The sequence below is a fragment of the Sapajus apella genome, unplaced genomic scaffold, assembly GCF_009761245.1.
Source record: "Sapajus apella isolate SASKATOON/1434 unplaced genomic scaffold, GSC_monkey_1.0 scaffold36, whole genome shotgun sequence".
Classification (NCBI taxonomy): Eukaryota; Metazoa; Chordata; class Mammalia; order Primates; family Cebidae; genus Sapajus; species Sapajus apella.
This window is the reverse complement of record NW_022436976.1, coordinates 2290773-2310463: the sequence shown is the minus strand read 5'-3', so window position 1 is coordinate 2310463 and position 19691 is coordinate 2290773. Positions and strand designations below refer to the sequence as shown.

The 19691-nt window shown below is 39.5% G+C and overlaps 1 protein-coding gene across 2 annotated transcripts in view; it reads right to left on the bottom strand.

The window, feature by feature from the left end:
• The window catches only part of LOC116563762 (uricase), a 106947-nt gene that overhangs the window by 66736 nt on the left and 20520 nt on the right, over positions 1 to 19691 (bottom strand). The gene's annotated exons all lie outside the window — the stretch shown is intronic.

Genomic DNA, 19691 nt, shown 5'->3' with positions numbered 1-19691 from the left:
AAGATTGGGGCATGGAGTTATCAATTTTAAAATCATCAACCTATATGTTACAGATGAAATCATGAGTATGGGTGAAATCATCCTAAGAAAGAATGTAGAAAATGAAAAGACGATTGAACATGGAAACTTGGGGAACATCACCAGCACCTAAAGAATAAGCAGAAGAGGAACCATTAATGGAAACTGAAACAGAAAGCTTAGAGATTTTGGAGAAAAACTAAGAGAAATTATTATTGGACTAAAGTCAAGGAGAAGAGAGTTTCAAGAAGAAAGAAGTCAACAGTGTCAAAAACCAATATCCAGAAGGACAAGAACTTCAAGAAACCATTGGCTTTGTTAAGAGCACCCTGGTAACCCCAAGAGTGTTTCAGTATAGCAGTGGGGATGAAAGCCCAATTTTAGTGGTTGTTTAAATGATAAATGAGAAAGTAAAAGTAATGAGGATAAACAACACAATCAAGAAATTTGGCAATAATCAAGAGAAGCATGGTAGCACACTAATGAGAGACTGGGGCAGAAGCCTGACTGACTTGAACATGTTTGAAGGTTAATGAGGAAGAGCCGATGATGAGGGAGAGATAGACAAGAGAAGAAATTACTGGTTCAACCAGGTTCAATAGAAGCTGGGAGGGAGGAAAGGATCATGAGCACTGATTGAGTTTGGAAAAGAGTAAGAATACATTTTCTTCTAGGACAACTAGAAAGCAGGAAAGGAGGTACACGTGACTTCTGAACAGTAGAGGATGATTTTAGGAAGATAGCATGGAGATGAGGGCAAAGAAAAGCAAAGATTGCATGTTACCACAGTTGTAATTGGAGGAAAGGAAAATCAAACCAACTAAAAATGTGTAAATGCCTCTCAAAGCAGTATGAAGGGAATGGTAAAATGAGAAATATAAAACTGAAAGAGATGAACATTGGCGTGATTGAGCGGTTTTCTCCAGCAGCAACAGGTAAACCAAAGGTGAGAGAAGAAAAAACTAGTAATTTGGTTGATTCAGAGTTACAGATTGCCGTGGCCAATGGAGTGGACAAAAGAGCAATGTCCTGATGAGACGGCAGCAGTGAATATTTGCCTGTGCCATGCAGGAGGATCATGAAAGGAAATAAAGCCATCGTGGAGAGAAAGGATGGGCTGAAGGGGGAAAGGTGAGGTTGACAGTTTGTGACACTAAGATGGGATCCAGAGAACAGAGAAGCTGAAGAGGCTGAAATGCTGATTAAATGGGAGAGTGAACAAAGATAGAGAGAGTAAAAGACAGAGCTGGAGTCTGGAAGCGGTTTTGAGAATTCAGGATGGCTAGGAAGGCCTGCAGGTTGCTAAAGGGGATGATCAGGAACCTGATGCAGAGTGAACTAAGAGCCTGATGCTCTAACCCTTGTAGAATGTGGGAAGATGAACCTAAATATCAGGTTACAATGACTGTAAGAAGGGAATAGCCTCCAATTTTTTAAGCCCCTACTATGTACCTAGCATACTGTGGGGGTAATCTGCACATTATCTCATTCAATTCTCATTTATTTGTTGCCTCACTGTGAGAAGTTAGTATTATTCCCATTTTACAGAATATGAAACTGAAGCTCAGAGAGATTAAGTTATTCTTTTCCCAAGGTCACTCAGCTAGTAAATGACAAAGATAGAATGATAATGTTCCCCAGGCTGTAAGCTCCATACTGTGTAGTTCAGGCTTGTGTCCCCAGCAGCAAACAATGCCAAGCACAATTTAGGAGCCTAAAAAAATTTTCAAGAAAGACAGGAAAGAAGGAAGAAAAGTAAGTCATAAATTAATGACAAAAAAATGAATAAAGGAAGGAAAGACTTGACAGCCCACATGCTTTCCTTTAGATTCCATTGCCTCCTCAAAATACATGGTCTAACAGGATGGCAAAATTTAATTACCAGCTGTAAAACATGAAAAAGTCCTCCAATTGCTCCCTTTTTCTTCCCCCACCATTGACATGGGATTTTATTTTTAAATCAGAGCCTAAGCTAAATTAAGATTTCTACATCAAGCCTTCCTGGTTATCTTCTATCTGTCCTAAATTGTCATATGGAGCACGTAAATAAAACAATCTGTTCTTCTCTAACATGAACCTTTCCAGAAACTATCACAACTATCAGTTTCATGCCAATCCTCCCTCCACTTCCATTAAAGTAATGAAAATGCATCTAGGCTCCTCTAAGGACAGAAACAATTGATATAAAAGAAAATTCAGCTGAATTTTGCTGGTCAAAAGCCGAAGTGAGAACAAGAAATGTTTTGTCCAGACTCACAGGGAAGCTACTTTCTCACCACAGTCTCCTTGTGAAAGGAGAACATTTTCACAAGTCTCTATTTTTGCTAAATATTTTTAAGAGTGTAATGTTATAATAAGAGAAAACTTAGCACTTATGTACGGACTCTTGGAATATTTTCAAGGACCCTCATCAATCAAACCTAGCCTTATGACATTCACTGCTACAAAGTGTTGTGTAGCCAGTGACTGCCAGGGAGCTGGCATCCCACCCTCTAAATAGGTTGGGGGCAGGCAGACAATAGTCTTAAGTTCATGAGAACAGGGATCAGACCTCCAGGGGGCAGGAGGAAGTACAATGTGAAACTCTTTGGCAATCTTCATCTAGTAAATCAGGCACTTTTCAGAGGTCTTCTGTAGAGCAATATGTTGATGGCAAGTGTAGCTGTTCTGGGAATTCAGGTGTGAGAAGTTGAAGGACAGTGGAGACCCACTGCCCCTCCATCCAGCACAGCTCTACTCTTACTTGTTTTATAAACTGGACATCCAAATAAGTTTCTTTTCAGTAAAGATCATGCTGATTAAACAACAACAACAAAAAAAACACAGATAAGCTTCAAGGTTCATTCTAGTTCTAAAAATATGCGATGATTATAATTCTATGAAGCAGCTACCCTAAAGGTGGAACACTGAGATTTGCCATGGTTTAAGGAGATCCATAAGGATCTAGTTGTTCAAAAATCTATGCTGTAAAATTCTAGATGGAGGAGTGAAGGAGGAAAGGTGGCTAGGAGAGACCCAGAGTGCTCTTGGGATGAAGGGGGCCTGTCGAGTGATCCTGAGGGAATCTCAAGGAACCAAAGAGCAGTGTTGGGGCCCTGAAGGCCTATAAAGGAGAAAGGCCTTAAAGAAGACTATGGAGTGCTTAGGAAAATTCCACACTGCAACTAAAACTGGCCCTAAATCTAGAGTAGGCAAAAACTGGAATTCTTTCTGGTATCAAGGGAAACATAATTAAGGAAACGCAGGTGATAATTCTTCCTAGAATGGACAGAGATATTCCTCAAGGTCTGAATACTAGGTTTGTGTCAAACAAACAGACTTGGCTAATGAGAGGGAATTAGCATCTATAAGACAAGGTGAAATAAATGTTTGAGAACTTTGGGAATGGATGCAAAGTAGAAGGAAAAATGAAAATAGATCCTTGTCTATTCTAAGCCTGAGGAGGAGAGAAGACAGTGATACTCAAATTCATGGTCAATAGAGAAAAGGTAATGTTCTACACATATTTGTAATATTTTATGTAGCGAGGATTCATTTTTAGTTTATGACTAATAACACCTAAAGACAGTTGCTATTAGTAGAAAAGTATCTATTGGAGGCAATCTATACATTCATTAGGATATTTCTTTTGACTCTTGAAAATCTACATCCTCCCACAGCAGCCTGCACATAGTAAGTGTTCAATAGATGTATGTTGAATGAAGAAATAATGAAAGGTTTTTATGAGTATCAAGCCATGGGATACAGTCTCATGGCGGCAGGTGGTAGGGGAAGGTGGATCTTTGAGAGGTCTCACATCAGTGTTAGTGGAACATCTTCAACACTATTATAGATTTTAAGACTCAAGTTAATTATACCTATGTGGAAGGGTACTGTAAGGAATCTCTGCAAATCAAAAAATATGCTAAACCTCTTACTAGCAGTATATATAGAAACCACAGTCTGCTGTCAGGGACTAGCTTTGGGAGTAATAATGTTAAAGTTTTCCGAGCATTAATTATAAAAAATAAAGTCAATTTAGCATGATAGCAATGTAGTGCAGTCAAGTGCATTTGATGTTATTCTAGGAAAACACAAACAGTGCAATGTAAATAAAGACTTTTCTGGAAAGTAGGATGAGTGTGAAAGCTGGTATAAGTTTCACACCAGCTGCATGACTGGTGCAAGTTTCTATACATAAAAGAAAAGAAAGCATCTTTTAATACAGTTTCTTGTCAGCAGATCTTCCTAATTGAAATTGTGTGAACTTAGATTAATACAGTCGGGAACAGACTGCTCTTTTCCATCAAAATGTCCCAAATTCTTTTCATGTGTCACAATTTTGTAACATGGAATGTTTCTAAAAACACAAAATATTAATTAGAATCATGATTGTAGGCTGGGTGCAGTAGCTCACGCCTGTAATCCCAGCACTTTGGGAGGCCAAAGCAGGCGGATCACCTGAGGTTGGGAGTTTGAGACCAGCCTGAACAACATGAGAAACCCCATCTCTACTAAAAATATAAAAAATTAGCCAGGCATGGTGACACATGCCTGTAATCCCAGCTACTTGGTAGGCTGAGGTACAAGAATCGCTTGAACCCAGGAGGCAGAGGTTGCAGATCATGCCATTGTATTTCAGCCTGGGCAACAAAAGCGAAACTCCATCTCAAAAAAGAAAAAAAATCATGATTGTATTTCTACTCCCAAATCTGATCACTTGTTTTTTATTTTTTTGAGACGGAGTTTCGCTCTTGATACCCAGGCTGGAGTGCAATGGCGCAATCTCGGCTCACCGCAACCTCCGCCTCCTGGGTTCAGGCAATTCTCCTGCCTCAGCCTCCTGAGTAGCTGGGATTACAGGCACGCGCCACCATGCCCAGCTGATTTTTTGTATTTTTAGTAGAGACGGGTTTTCACCATGTTGACCAGGATGGTCTCGATCTCTTGACCTCGTGATCCACCCGCCTCGGCCTCCCAAAGTGCTGGGATTACAGGCTTGAGCCACCGCGCCCAGCCCTACTTGTTTTTTAAATAAAAATATATTGAGCAAATGGTTCAATGTTCTTGTTTTGTTTTTGAGACAGACTCTCACTCTTTTGCCAGGCGCCAGGCTGGAGTGCAGTGGCGTGATCTCAGCTCACTGCAACCTCTACCTTCAGGGTTCAAGCAATTCTCCTGCCTCAGCCTCCTGAGTAGCTGGGACTACAGGTGTGCGCCACCATGCCCAGCTAATTTTTGTATTTTAGTAGAGACGGGGTTTCACTATGTTGGCCAGGATGGCCTCCATTTCTTGACCTTGTGATCCGCCCACCTTGGCCTCCCAAAGTGCTGGGATTACAGGCGTGAGCCACTGCGCCCAGCCTGGTTCAATGTTCTAGAAAGGATTCCCTACTTTTTGTTCAACTTTTTTACTATATCATTAACTCACTATTAACAACAAACTTTAATCATTACAAATAACCCTGGAAATTAGTAACAAACTCTCAGTTCATGAGGGCATGCATATTCCAGAATAGATGATGGGGTAATTATAAAATCAAAATCCACACTGGGCACGGTGGCTCACGTCTGTAATCGCAGCACTTTGGGAGGCCAAGACGGGTGGATCACCTGAGGTTAGGAGTTCTAGACTAGCCTGGCCAACATGGGGAAACCCTGGCTCTACTAAAAATACAAAACTTAGCCAGGCATGGTGGCAGGCACCTGTATTCCCAGCTACTTACTTGGGAGGCTGAGGCAGGAGAATCACTTGAACCTGGGAGGCAGAGGTTGCAGTGAGCTGAGATTGCGCCACTGCACTCCAGCCTGGGTGACAGAGCAAGACTCTGTCTCAAAAAATAAATGAATAAAATAAAAATCCAGTCTTACAGCCACTCTATTGCCACCTTTGCCCTCTTTAATTCCATTATTAGCACTGCAGCCTATTTAAAAAAATCAGAACATTTCACTTCTTTGCTCAAAACCGTACAATATGTAAAATACCAAATCCTTATAGAGTCTCTAAGATCCTGTCTGGCCTCATCCTCTATGACTGTATCTCATGTACGCTGCATAGCATAGCTGGAGTGGAGTATATATTTTCTAGTCAGGATCTTTGCAAATCTCAACTGTGCATGGAACATTCTTCTTCCATACATCCCCATGGTTTGCTCTCCTACTCCTCAACAACTTCATTCAAATATTTTACCTCTTAGATAAGGAATTTCCTGTCACCCTGTCTAACACTGTAGTATTACTCCCCACTATGGACATTACCTGTCCCCTTTCTCTGTTTTATTTTTTCTCCTTAGCACTTATAACCATCTTACATAATATATATTTTACTTCAGTATCTTTGTCAGTCCTCCCAACCAGAAAATAAGCTGTATGAGGGCAGGGGTGTTTCTGTTTTGTTCTCTGCAGTAAGAGAGTGCCTGGTACCTGAACAGGAACAAATATCTGTTGAATGAACTGAATGAAGCCAAATAGCACCAATTTCTTGAACCAAAAATAAAATTTAAAAAGTGAAAAAAAAAGTAACAAATTCATTAAACTTTACTATTTTGTACCAACTGCTCTTTTTATTTATTTATTTTTTATTTTTTTCTTTTTGACAGGGTCTCTCTCTGTTACCCAGGCTAGAGTACACTGACACAATCATAGCTCACTGTAGCCTTGATTTTCTGGGCTCAAGCAATCTTCTCACCTCAGTCTCCAGAGGAGCTAGGACTACAGGTGCATGCCACTGTGCCTTGGTAATGTTTTAGTTTTGTAAAGACAAGTTCTCACTACATTGTCCAGGCTAGTCTCAAACTCCTGGCCTCAAGCGATCCTCCTGCCTCAGCCTCCCGAAGTGCTAGTCATACAGACATAAGCCACTGCACCTGGCCAACCAATTGCTTTTGATAAAATTAAAACACTTATACAGATTGCATCCTCTGATTAGTGGATTTTTTTCATTTATTCAAAGGTTTCTATCTTCTATCCCACAAAACCTCCCAAAGATGATATAGTAAATAGCAAAAGTAGTGTTTTGCTTTTCATCCACTGTATGTATTTCTCACCACCAACTTAAAGGTACAGAAAGGGAGATTAGGAGTAAGAGCAAAAAACATAGATAATATAAAATTGGGCAAACAGTCTCTGAAAAAAAGACAGTTTGTCTTACCAATGGAAATTATCAAATGTAGGCACAACATGATTTTCTTTAAAGAGACACCCTATCTGGTTTGAGTTGCCGAAGCCACTGAAATACAATGAATATACTATATATATATATATATATATATATATACACACACACACACACACACACACACACAGACACACACACACACATGCACATACGTATACACACACTCATGGACTAGAAGATAATTGTCATTATACAAGGAGGCAGTGTTGTGCAGAAAAATCAGAGATTCTACTTCCTTAGCTAAGTCACAAACATGAATCATCACCATTAACCCAAAACCACTAAAGAAAAAAAACCAGCATAATTTTTGACTTTTTTTTTTTTTCATATGACTAGTGGTCCACCTTCTCCAAAACTCATTATCTCCTCAACAAAAGTTGATGTTGCAAGAAAGCCAACACAAATGCATTTATAAAACCCCACTGAAAGGTATTCTGCGTAAATATTCACTAAGAATGCAACCTTGCTTCAGGTCAAGATTTTTGTAGAAACTTCCCAAAGATTTTCTTTGCAAAAGCTTTTAAGAAGGTAACTTTAAATGTAAAAAAAAGTAGATGGTTTTCTATTACCATTTAAATTCTACAACTTTTGGGTGGCTGGCAAGATGGCCGAATAGGAATAGTTCCGGTCTGTAGCTCCCAGCAAGATCAATGCAGAAGATGGGTGATTTCTGTATTTCCAACTGAGGTACCCATCTCATCTCACTGGGACTAGTTATACAATGGGTGCAGCCCATGGAGGGCGAGCCAAAGCAGGGTGGAGCGTCCCCTCACCCAGGAAGTGCAAGAGGTCAGCGAACTCCCTTCCCTAGTCAATGGAATCTGTGAGGGACTGTGCCATGAGGAACCGTGCACTCTGGCCCAGATACCATGCTTTTCCCACAGTCTTCACAACCCACAGACCAGGAGATCCCTTTGGGTGCCTACAACACCAGGACCCTAGGTTTCAAGCACAAACCTCGGCGGTCATTTGGGCAGGCAGCAAGCTAGCTGCAGGAGTTGTTGTTGTTGTTGTTGTTTTCACACCATAGTGGTGCCTGGAACACCATCAAGGCAGAACCGTTCTCCTGGAAAGGGAGCTGAACCCAGGGAGCCAAGGGGTCTAGTTCAGTGGATCCCACCCCCATGGAGCCCAGCAAGCTTGAAATTCACTGGCTTGAAATTCTCGCTGCCAGCACAGCAGTCTGAAGTTGAACTGGAACGCTTGAGCTTGGTAGGGGGAGAAGTGTCCGCCATTACTGCGGCTTGAGTAGGAGGTTTTCCTTTCACAGTACAAACAAAGCCATGGGGAAGTTCCAACTGGGTGGAGCCCACAACAGCTCAGCAAAGCTGCTATAGCCAGACTGTCTCTCTAGATTCCCCCTCTTTGGGCAAGGGATCCCTGAAAGAAAGGCAGCAGCCCCAGTCAGGGGCTTATAGAAAAAACTACTATCTCCCTGGGACAGAGCACATGGGGGAAGGGGCGGCTGTGGGTACAGCTTCAGCAGACTTAAACATTCCTGCCTGCCGCCTCTGAAGAGAGCAGAGGATCTCCTAGCACAGCACTCAAGCTCTGCTAAGGGACAGACTGCCTCCTCAAATAGGTCCCTGGCCCCCGTGCCTCCTGATTGGGAGACACCTCCCAGCAGGAGTCAACAGAGATCTCATACAGGAGAGCACCTGCTGGCAACTGGCAGGTGCCCCTCTGGGATGAAGCTTCCAGAGGAAGGAACAGGCAGCAGTCTTTGCTGTTCTGCAGCTTCCACTGATAATACCCAGGCAAGCAGCATCTGTGGTGGGTATAATAAACTCCTCTGAGCTAAAGGAGCATGTTCTAACCCAATGCAAGGACGCTCAGAACCTTGAAAAAAGGTTAGACAAATTGCTAACTAGAATAACCAGTTTAGAGAAGAACATAAATGACTTGACGGAGCTGAAAGAAATAGCATGAGAGCTTCATGAAGCATACACAAGTATCAATAACTGAATCAATCAAGTAGAAGAAAGGATATCAGAGACTGAAGATCAACTTAATGAAATAAAGTGTGAAGACAAGATTAGAGAAAAAATAATGAAAAGGAAAGAACAAAGCCTCCAAGAAATATGAGACTATGTGAAAAGACCAAACCTACATTTGATTGGCATACCTGAAAGTGACAGGCAAAATGGATCCAACTTGGGAAACACTCTTCAGGATATTATCCAGGAGAACCTACCCAACCTAGCAAGACAGGCCAACATTCAAATTCAGGAAATACAGAGAACACCACAAAGATTCTCCTCGAGAAGATTAACTCCAAGACACATAATCGTCAGATTCTCCAAGGTTGAAATGGAGGAAAAAAATGTTAAGAGCAGACAGAGAGAAGGGTTGAGTTGCCCACGAAGAGGAGCCCATCAGACTAACAGCAGATCTCTCTGCAGAAAGCCTGAAAGCCAGAAGAGAGTGAGGACCAATATTCAATACTCTTAAAGAGAAGAATTTTCAACCCAGAATTTCATATCCAGCCAAACTAAGCTTCATAAGTGAAGGAGAAAGAAAATACTTTACAGACAAACAAATGAGAGATTCTGTCACCACCAGCCTGACTTACAGGAGATCCTGAAGGAACACTAAACATGGAAAGGAACAACGAGTACTACTACTGCAAAAACACCAAATTGTAAAGACCATCGACACTATGAAGAAACTGCATCAACTAATGGGCAAAATAACCAGCTAGCATCATAATGACAGGAATAAACTCACAAATAACAATATTAACCTGAAATGTAAATGGGCTAAATTCCCCAAATAAAAGATACATACTGGCAAATTAGATAGAGTCAGACTTATCGGTATACTGTATTCAGGAGACCCATCTCACATGCAAAGACAGACATATGCTCAAAATAAAGGGATGGAGGAATATATACCAAGCAAATGGAAATAAAAAAAAAAAAGAAAAGAAAAGAAAAAGAAGGCAGAGGTTGCAATCCTAGTCTCTAATAAAACAGACTTTAAACCAACAAAGATCAAAACACACCAAGAAGGGCATTACATAGTGGTAAAGGGATCAACACAACAAGAAGAGCTAAGTATCCTAAATATATATGCACCCAATACAGGAGCACCTGGATTCATAAAGCAAGTTCTTAGAGACCTACAAAGAAACTTAGACTCCCACAAAATAATAGTGGGAGACTTTAACACCCTACTGTCAATATTAGACAGAACAATGAGACAGAAAATAAACAAGGATATACAGGACTTGAACTCAGCTCTGGTCCTAGCTGACCTAATAGACATCTACAGAACTCTCCATCCCAAATCAACAGAATATACATTCTTTTCAGTGCCACACAGCACTTGTTCTAAAATTGACAATATAATCGGAAATAAAACACTCCTTAGCAAATGCAAAAAAACAGAAATCATAACACACATTCTCCCAGATTACAGTGCAATCAAATTATAATTCAGAATAAAGAAACTCACTCAAAGCTGCACAACTACATGGAAACTGAACAACCTGCTCCTGAACAACTACTGGGTAAATAACAAAATTAAGGCAGAAATAAGTAAGTTATTTGAAATCAATGAGAACAAAGACACAATGTACCAGAATGACTGGGACACACCTAAGGCAGTGTTCAGATGAAAATTTATAGCACTAAATGCTCATAAGAGAAAGCGGGAAAGATCTAAAACTGACACCCTAACATCACAATTAAAAGAACTAGAGAAGCAAGAGCAAACAAACTCAAAAGCTAGCAAAAGACACGAAATAACTAAGATCAGAGCAGAATTGAAGGAGATAGAGACATGAAAAACATTCCAAAAAAATTGATAAATCCAGGACCTGGTTTTTTGAAAAGATTAACAAAATAGATGGATAGCCAGATCAATAAAAAGAAAAGAGAGAAGAAACAAATAGACACAATAAAAAATGATAAAGGGGACATCACCACTGATCCCACAGAAATACAAACTACCCTCAGAGAATACTATAAACACCTCTATGCAAATAAACTAGAAAATCTAGAAGAGATGGATAAATTCCTGGACACATAACAACCTCCCAAGACTAAAGAAGAAAGAAGTCGAATCCCTGAATAGGCCAATAACAGGTTCTGAAATTGAAGTAGTAAATAATAGTCTACCAACCAAAAAAAGGCCCAGGACCAGACGGATTCACAGCTGAATTCTATGAAAGATACAAAGAGAAGCTGGTACTATTCCTTCTGAAACTATTCCAAACAATAGAAAAAGAGAGACTCCTCCCTATCTCATTTTATGAGGCCAGCATCATCCTGGTGCCAAAACCTGGCAGAGACACAACAAAAAAGGAAAATTTCAGGCCAATATCCTGATGAACATTGATACAAAAATCCTCAATAAAATACTGGCAAACTGAATCCAGCAGCACATCAAAAAGCTTATCCATCATGATCAAGTCAGCTTCATCCCCAGGATGCAAAGTTGGTCCAACATACACAAATCAATAAACGTAATCCATCACATAAACAGAACCAATGACAAAAAAAACATGATTATCTCAATAGATGCAGAAAAGACCTTCAACAAAATTCAACACCCCTTCAAGTTAAAAACTCTCAATAAACTAGGTATTGATGGAACATATTTCAAAATAATATGAGCTGTTTATGACAAACCCACAGCTGATATCATACTGAATGGGCAAAAGCTAGAAGCATTCCCTTTGAAAACTGGCACAAAATAAGAATGCCCTCTCTTACCACTCCTATTCAACATAGTATTGGAAGGTCTGGCCAGAGCAATCAGGCAAAAGAAAGAAATAAAGCGTATTCAGATAGGAAGAGAGGAGGTCAAATTGTCTCTGTTTGCAGATGACATGATTGTATATTTAGAAAACCCCAACATCTTAGTGCAAAATCTCCTTAAGCCAATAAGCAACTTCAGCAAAGTCTCAGGATACAAAATCAATGTGCAAAAACACAAGCATTGCTATACACCAATAATAGACAAACAGAGAGCCAATTGCTACAAAGAGAATAAAATACCTAGGAATACAACTTACAAAGGATGTGAAGAACCTCTTCAAGGAGAACTAAAAAAACCACTGCTCAAGGAAATAAGAGAGGACACAAACAAATAGAAAAAAATTCCATGCTCATGGATAGGAGGAATCAGTATCATGAAAATGGCTATACTGCCCAAAGTAATTTATAGATCAATGCTCTCCCCATCAAACTACCATTGACTTTCTTCACAGAACCAGAAAAAAAACTACTTTAAAGTTCATATAAAACCAAAAAAGAGCCCATATAGCCAAGACAATCCTAAGCAAAAAGAACAAAGCTGAAGGCATCACACTACCTGACTTCAAACTATACTATAAGGCTACAGTAACAAAAACAGCATAGTACTGGTACCAAAACATATATATAGACCAATGGAACAGAACAGAGGCCTCAGAAATAACTCCACACATCTACAACCATCTGATCTTTTACAAACCTAACAAAAATAAGCAATAAGGAAAGGATTCCCTATTCAATAAATGGTGTTAGGAAAACCGGCTAGCCATGTGCAGAAAACTGAAACTGGACCCCTTCCTTTTACCTTATACAAAAATTAAATCAAGATAAATTAAAGAGTTAAATGTTAAAACCTAAAACTATAAAAACCCTAAAAGAAAACTATCATCAGAGTGAACAGGCAACCTACAGAATGGGAGAAAATTTTTGCAGTCTATCCATCTGACAAAGGGCTAATATCCAGGATCTACATCTACAAAGAACTTAAACAAATTTACAAGAAAAAAACAAACAACTCCATCAAAAAATAGGCAAAGGATCCAAAGAGACACTTCTCAAAAGAAGACATTTATGCGGCCAAAAAACATATGAAAAAATGCTCATCATCACTAATTATTAGAGAAATGCAAATCAAAACCACAATGAGATATCATCTCATGCCAGTTAGAATAGCAATGATTACAAAGTCAGGAAATAGCAGATGCTACAGAGCATGTGGAGAAATAGGAATGCTTTTATACTGTTATGCGAGTATAAATTAGTTCAACCTTTGTGGAAGACTGTGTGGCAATTCCTCAAGCATCTGGAATTAGAAATACCATTTGACCTAGCAATCCCATTACTAGATATATGCCTAAAGGATTATAAATTATTCTAATAAAAAGACACAAGCACACATATGTTTACTGCATCACTGTTCACAATAGCAAAGACTTGGAACCAACCCAAATGCCCATCAATGATAGATTGGATAAAGAAAATGTAGCACATATACACCATGGAATACTATGCAGCCATAAAAATGATGAGTTCATGTCCTTTGCAGGGGCATGGATGAAGCTAGAAACCATCATTCTCAGCAAACTAACACAGGAACAGAAAACCAAACACCGCATGTTCTCATTCATCAGTGGGAGTTGAACAATGAGAACACATGGACACAGGGAGGGGAACGTCACACACTGAGGCCTGTCAGCAGGTGGGGGGCTGAGGAGGGGTAGCATTAGGAGAAATACCTAATATAGACGACGAGTTGATGGGTGCAGCAAACCACCATGGCACATGTATACCTATGTAACAAACCTGCATGTTCTGCACATGTATCTCAGAACTTAAAGTATAATTTAAAAAAAGATAAATTTGCCATATGACCTAGCAGTTTCACTCCTACCTGTCTACCGCAAAGAAATAAAAATGTATGTCTACAAAAAAAAAAAATCTACAACTTTTGAAATGTTTAACCTGTTTCAACAGTAATTCAAGTCTTTACTTCATTTAAGTGGAATCTACAGGTGTCCAGGGTCTTGCCCATGGTGAAGACCGAGGATTTCCCTTATGGAGTTCTATCAGTATCTGATTAACTCGCTCTCAGATATAAAGGTATTGACGAAGTATGCCAGGGATATTAGAGTTACAGCTCAACAAAGTCAGAAATCAACTGGAGTAATGAGTTGTGCTTGCAAAATCAACTGTGAATTATTACTACTTGGTAGATTTTCCACATGGAACATTAATAACAGGCTGTCTTTCTTCTGCTGTTAGCTTTCTCCCAAACCCACTTACTCTCCTCTCAGGTGATGGGAGCTCCCCAAAGTAAAGTCATTTTAAATGCCACCTGCCTAAAGCACATCAAAATTAGAAGGGAAAATCTGCTACAGTACAATAATGCAATGTGTCCCAAGTCCAAACAAACTACCGGTTCAAAGTTTGAATAATTAGCACCACAGTCCTACTTTTTATGATACCAAAAACTGATTGCTAATAGAAATATATCTTTTTTGAAGATAGATGATATTTCTCTAGGCATACTCCTAAAGCCTAATCCAGGAGGCTGGGTGACCCAATGAGTTGCATTTTTACAAATCAGTTTCTGGAGAACAGGATATGTGCAGAGCTCTACCTAGACTCTTATAAATATATCCAAAGAGCCCTCTTCCAGTTGTTACACAACACTTCTTTTCAATTCTCCCCACTATATCAAATCAATGTTGACACATATTTGAATTTGATGAAAAGTAGATTGCAGGAAACTTTTTGGATATCAGGGTAATCTGAGCATGCCTTATTATTAAAAAGCAGAATTTTTTAAAATTGAAAACTCAAGATACTTCAAAATCCATTAAAGCTAATTTTTTTTCTATCATACACAAATAAGACAGCTTAACCATGTGCTCTTCACTGTATGCCTTCACCAAAATGAAGGCCTAAGAAGCAGCCTCAGAGCAAAGTCCCTATCTGACCTTCTCTCACCCTCCTGTCTTTTACCCCTCATCTTCCCTCTGGTCAAGCCATAGAAACTAGAATCTGGGGCCAGGCATGGTGGCTTATGCCTGTAATCCCAGCTATGTGGGAAGCTGAGGAGTAGAATTGCTTGAATCCAGGAGGCGGAGGTTGCAGTGAACCCAGATAGCGCCATTGCACTCCAGCCTGGGTGACAGAGCAAGACTCGGCATATTAAAAAAAAAAAAAAAAAAAAAACATAGAAAGAAACTAGAATCCCTCTTCCCTAAAATGGGTCATAGGAACCAGAGCCTCTTTTCCCCAAAGTCAGCCATAAAGTTTAAAAATGTTACTCTAACCTTTCCCACCTTTCTGTGTAATAGCTGGCCATAAAGCAATTAAGACCCTTATTCCAAAGGGGTCCTACCCCACATTCATGAGAAGAAATCCTTTGCAAAGAGAGGCCAAGAGAAATCTGAACACACAGATCTTGCTGAGTTTTCCCACTCAGTCCATTTGCATTAGCTCATACCCAGGAGGCGGAGGTTGCGGTGAGCCGAGGTCGCGCCATTGCACTCCAGCCTGGGTAACAAGAGTGAAACTCCGTCTCAAAAAAAAAAAAAAAAAAAAAAAGGACAGTTTTTCCTGTATGTTTGGGTTTTCATTCTGAAGCCTCCCATGTCATGTAAAATTATGATCAAACACATTTTAAAAGGCAGAGATCCCTTTCTTCAAAATAAATGCTAATTAGAACCCCAATTTTTAGATAGATAAAACAAGGATATCCTGGTTGAAATGGGAGTGGAGGCTCAGACCCCTTTAATACTCACCATCACTAGCCCTCAGACCCCAGAAACATCTCTGTCCAACCCTAGAGATCTGCAGGAAGTGGTTTGAATCCACTGCTCAAGACATTCTTAATTTTATTATTGGATTAAGCGAAGCCACCAGAGAGATACACAGTTGAACAGCAATTAAGGCCCTTACAGAATTAATTCTCTGAAAGTACTTAATCAAATGTACTCAAATTGTATTGAGGTAACTTATTTTAAAATTAAATGAAACTTAAGAAGTAACTCAAAGACCTGTGCTACCTAGAATCATATTTAGTAGAGTGGCCAAAAGGGGAGACTTTGGAGCTAGGCTACCCGGGTTTGAATCCCAGCTCTGCCATTTATTAATTTTGTGATCTGATGCAAGTTACTTAACCTCTTCATGCCATTGCTTCCTCATCTGTAAAAGGGAGATGAAGACAATAATATTACCAACTCAGAGAATGCTGGGAGAAATTAATGAATTTAAGCAATTTGAAGAAAGCTATTTATTATTTATAAAGAGCCATGGAAAATCCTTTCCTTTAGTCCTCAGTATTAAGAAAATTGGTCAAGCACAGTGGTTCACCCCTGTAATCCTAGCATTTTAGGAAGCTGAGGCAGGCGGATTGCTTGAGCTCACGAGTTCAATATATGGTGAAACACTGTTTCTACAAAAAATACAAAAATCAGCCAGGTGTGGTGGCATGCACATGTAGTCCCAGCTAGCTGGAGGGCTGAGGCAGAAGAATCACTTCAACCTGGGAGGTCAAGGCTGCAGTGAGACAGGATCGCACCACAGCACTCCAGCCTGAGTGGAAAGGTGAGACCCTGTCTAAAAAAAAAAAAAAAAAAAGAAAAGAAAAGAAAAGAAAAAAAAATTTATCTATACTCTGAAAAATGAATTATCTTTATTATGAAAACATTGTAAATTCTTCTTTAGTGTGGTAAAATGTAAGGATAGGTCTCCACTTCTCCTTCAGGACCCATGGGAAGCACAACTAGTCAATCTTTCCCACTGAAAACATGCAAAGCCTCAGAATTTTTTGCAACAGAGATCTCCAGGTAGTTACTATTAAGAAATCAAAGTTGGCATATAAGTACAACCTACTACTCTCCCATGGCTAGAAGTACTCTTTCCTTTCCAGTAATCCACCCTGTATTCTACATGGGAGAAACAACAAGACCAAGGAAATGAATACAGACGAATACTAAGCATATTCACGAAATAGCAGATATTTAAGAAGTCAATGTAAGCTTTTATTTATCAAACACTAACATTGATAAATATTGATTCCAAACGATTTAAATTTGTTTTAAATCTTAAAACATTTTTCTATTATAAACATTTTAAAATATTAACTATTAATAATATGTATTTCATAGTAGCCCTTTGAAGTAGATACTATTATCCTTGCGTTACAGATAAGAAAACTGGGACAAAGAGAAGTTAACAAGATGCTTAAGACCACACAGCTAGTAAATGCTAACCCAGGCAGTCCAGCTGCAGAGGCCAACTTTCAACAACCCTGTGACGGTGCTTCTCTTTCAGGGTAAGAAAGAGACAATGTCAGAGCCAGGCTTTAGGGGGATTAATCTGCTAGGAGGAAGAAGTATGAACAAGGAGAGTGAACAACATAATTACTATTATGCGTTAAACACTTACTATATGTTAGGCACTGTACTGAGTATTTTACACATGTTCTTTCATTTACTTCTCACAATTCTTTAAGATCAACATAATTATTATTTCCATTTTAAAGATAAAGTAACTAAATAGCAAAGAGATTAAGCAGTGGCACCAGATAGTAAGTGGCAGAGCTAGGACTCAAACCCAGTTCTACCTAACTTCAAACTCACATTCTTAACTACTCACAAGATATGACTTTAAGTGACATATGTGAAAACTAACAGGAATGAAGTAAAACCAGTGCAGGACATATTGTGAAGAAGAAACCCATGAAGTTTAGCAACTGTTTCAGTATGTCAGAGAAACGGGAGGAGTCAGAGATGACTAAGGTTTGAAGGGTAACTTGAAGAAGCGACACTTCAAAGAAATAGGGAAGTCAGAAAGAGCCCAGCCTCTGAGAAAAAGATTTGTTCATACTTATACAACACACATTTCTAAGCAGGGAAATAGTGCATGGAGAAGAGAGCTACCATTTTCACGTGAGTTTATGCCACACATCCATCCAGGTTCTCCAACCCCCAGGGTCTGGACTAGAACTCCTGGTTCTTGCCTGCCTGAACAGATTTTTCTGACTTCCTCTACTATTTGAACAACCTGCATGATTTTAAAAGTTAAGTCAGAAAAAAGAATTAAAGAGAGTGATTTAAAAGGGGGTGGACTTTTTTCTCTAGGAGTTTCTGGTCTGTGCATAATTCTAAAGCAACCAACACATGTCTCTGCACAACAGCCAGCAGCATTTTGGCACAAGATATTCAGGGATTGTCATAACAGGCAATGCTAACCAACTTAGCAGAAATAAGAATTTAACATTTTTGTGAAAACTGCTGCTTCTTCCACACCCACAATGACCACCAAAAGGTAATGAGGGGAGTTTCTCTGAGAAGAAAACTCACGATTTGTGGTTAAACATCAGGTTTCTGCCATTAATTAGTTGTGTGACCTAAGCAAGTAACTGGATTTTTCTGTGCTTATGTAGTTCCCTCCTATATTAACTGAGAGGGTTGGCTATATTCAATTTAACCCAGATTTAACTAACATTTACTTAGCCAATGCTAGGATTCTTTTTAACTCTTTATACTCCATTATTCAAACTGATAGAAAGAAGGGGCAACAGGTCTTGAGCCTAAATAGATTAGAGCTGAAAGCAGTGCTATAGTTCATTTCATGAAATTCTCTTAGTTTATAAACCAAGAAAGTGAGGCCCAGAATTTTGATTCACTGCAGATAAAAAGCTAGTTAGCAACCAAGTCCAATCTAGAATGAGCCCTGATTTGCCTTCTTGGGGTCTTCCCGCTATACCACAGTGTCGTTTCTACCCAGCTAGTTTAGCAGTGTTTGTCTTAGAACAACTCAGAATGAGTTACAAAAGAAAAAAACACAAAGCCTGGCTGATCTGAGAGAGACTTATGTGCTGGATTTAAGTTCTTATAAAATCCCATAACACTTCAACTGCAACATAAAAGTATCAGGCTATGTTACATGCTATTTATAGCAAAGTATAATGGCTAAAGCCTCAGATAGAACTTCTGTTCTTACTGCCTTAGACACAGCCTAACTTCCAAAAGGTCACTCTGAAGTTGTGACTCCTGAGACAACAAGAGAGGTGATGGCGTCCTCCCCACCTGGGGAGTGCACCTGGCCAAGTCTGCATTTGGTGCCCACTTTGACTTTGGCATGGAGGAGCAAAGGAGGAAAAAGATGTTCAGAGCTAGGTAGACAGGAAAGAAGGTGGGTGAGGGAGGGTGCCAGCCAAGTCCTTCAGCAGCATTGCAGGTCTCCATCTTTAATTCTCCATCTCTTTACTGATAGCTCTAAGAAGCATACAGAAATAGAGGAACAGCAAATATAAAATTCAAAAACAGAAATTCTAGTGAGAGTTGGCTTGGCACTGCCATAGGAACTCTAGGCAGAAGTACACACTGCATACTCCAAGAGCTGGCTCTGCTCACAACTTCCATGCTGAGCTGTGAGGTTTAATAAGACTACCTGGTCAATGCCTTAGGTTCCTTAGACACAGGCATCAAATAAACTCAGAAAGACTAATAAATAGAGATAATTCATTGTTTTAATAGATAAGACTCTTTTTTCCTTCTAAATAGAAGTAAAAATGAAAAAGATAAATTTAACCACATTTTTCCTTTGAGGCAAAACAATCTGAACCATAAAATAGCTGCCTACTCTGAACACAAAGGAGAGTATCTCCTCTGACCCTTGTATGTCAAGTCTTCCTAGGGCCCTTTTCTAATTGATAGGCTTTATTATATTCACAATCCTACATCCAATGTACATAACACACCTGTTATTCTAAAATGAAT